Genomic DNA, 1,819 nt, shown 5'->3' with positions numbered 1-1,819 from the left:
TGGACCTTACTATCTAACAGCCTGGGTTTCTTTGCTCACATCAAGTGAACGGCATCCTTTATTTCTCCCTGGGACTTTAGCCAAGCAGGATGGGGTGGGTCAAATGTTTCCTTTCTAAAAGGTACAACTTGCGACTTGGGAAAGCTTTTGAAGGAACCGAATCCCAGCAATCAGCACAGACATTAGAATTGAAGTTGTCATTGTTTGATTTCCAGGCTGTTTGGTGGGATTATTACTGAGTCCTTCCACCGTGTTGTGCTGTGTGAGTGTGTCTCTGTTTAGGTGTATGTGTGTGTCAACAGCGATGCTATAGGCACAAGTGAACATGGTCAATATCTCTGGCTACTGTTATAGCCCAAACTCCATGACTCATGGTGTTTATGTACATATGTGTATGATATTTAGCTAAATTTGTTGAGGCCATAGGGATCATTTCTGTTTAACTGTGAGATGTGTGAGGACAACATCTATTTGAGTATGCATGGATGAGAGATGTTTGACCCTCACCTGTGAGTTAGTCTGTTTTGCCTTGCTATGACGGAATACCTGAGGCTTTGTAATTTATAAAGAAAGAGGTTTATGTGGCTCATGGTTCAGCAGAATGTGTGTAAGGAGCATGGTGCCAACATCTGCATCTAGTGAGCCCTTCAGGGAGCTTCCAATCAAGGCAGAAGGCAAACGGGGACCAGGCGTGTGACACAGGAAGAGCCGGAGCAAGAGAATGAGGAGGTGATTCCAGGCCCCATTCTACAACCAGTTTTTGTGTGAACTCGTAAAATGAGAACTCACTCATTATCCCTGGGAGGGCACTGAGACCTTCATGAGGGATTCACCGCCATGACCCAAACACCTCCCACCAGGCCCCACATTCGACTCTGGGATGAAATTGGAACATGACATTTGGAGAGGACAAATATCCAGACCATATCACCATGCTCAGGCCCTCAAGAATTGTCGAAGGCTCTGTGGATCTGCGTCCAACCAGGGAAGACTTGGTGTTGTAGGCCATCGGCGTCCTAAAGTATTCTAGGTTTATTAATACCTTCAGGACTTGTTAAAGCAAAAGTGGGCATGCAAACCACCATGGAATTTTCACAGGTGAACAAAATGAGGACACAGTCCCTTGAATGAGCCATGCTATTCCATGTCTTTAAAACTTCTTCCATGCTCTTCCCCTTTTCTAGAATGTTCTATAAGATTCGGTGAAGGCCTTATTTCTTCTAGGAAATGGTTTTAATCGCCACCATTGATAATTATATTCTCCAGGTAGGTTGTCTGATTGTCGCTTCAAAGTCTCAAATGCATTGTGGTGATTTTCTCTTTTCCGGTCAGTTTCTATGTTATGTGTTTTCTCAAATTGTTCCTCAACAGGGGATGTTCTCTGGAATATTCCGATACTCATTCCTCCCCAGTGTCCTTCTGAAACTCATGTGTTGATATTTCATCTTCTGAATCAATCAATCTTGTGTTTATTTTTCCTCTTATATCTAGGTTTTTTTTGGTTACAGATTTTGTGAGAATTTCTTTACTTAATCTGTTAAATCAGAGGGAAGGCGGCATGGCTGTCTTCTGGAATAGCAGCGAGGAAGCTTAATTGGGGCCTTCCGATGACCTGGCTAAGTTTCTGTAGAAGCCTACTAGGCAAGTTTTCCTCCCTCACACCTGACTGCTGATATGAAATTTTCTGCAAGCTCTAAGCACCTCCCCAAACTACACTACTGAGCACAGGAGTGGTAGGGAGTGAATTATGGTGGAGGGTTGGTCAACGTGTCTGCCTAGATGTATTATACTATTTCATTCTATTTGTAGTGACTAACTT

The 1,819-nt window shown here is 43.4% G+C and overlaps 1 pseudogene; it reads left to right on the top strand.

The window, feature by feature from the left end:
- The window catches only part of LOC105823547, a 102,504-nt pseudogene that overhangs the window by 68,832 nt on the left and 31,853 nt on the right, over positions 1–1,819 (top strand).

Source organism: Propithecus coquereli, unplaced genomic scaffold (assembly GCF_000956105.1).
Source record: "Propithecus coquereli isolate 6110/MARCELLA unplaced genomic scaffold, Pcoq_1.0 Scaffold679, whole genome shotgun sequence".
Lineage (NCBI taxonomy): Eukaryota > Metazoa > Chordata > Mammalia > Primates > Indriidae > Propithecus > Propithecus coquereli.
Note: the sequence above shows the minus strand (reverse complement) of the source record. Positions and strands in the feature narration are given on the sequence as shown.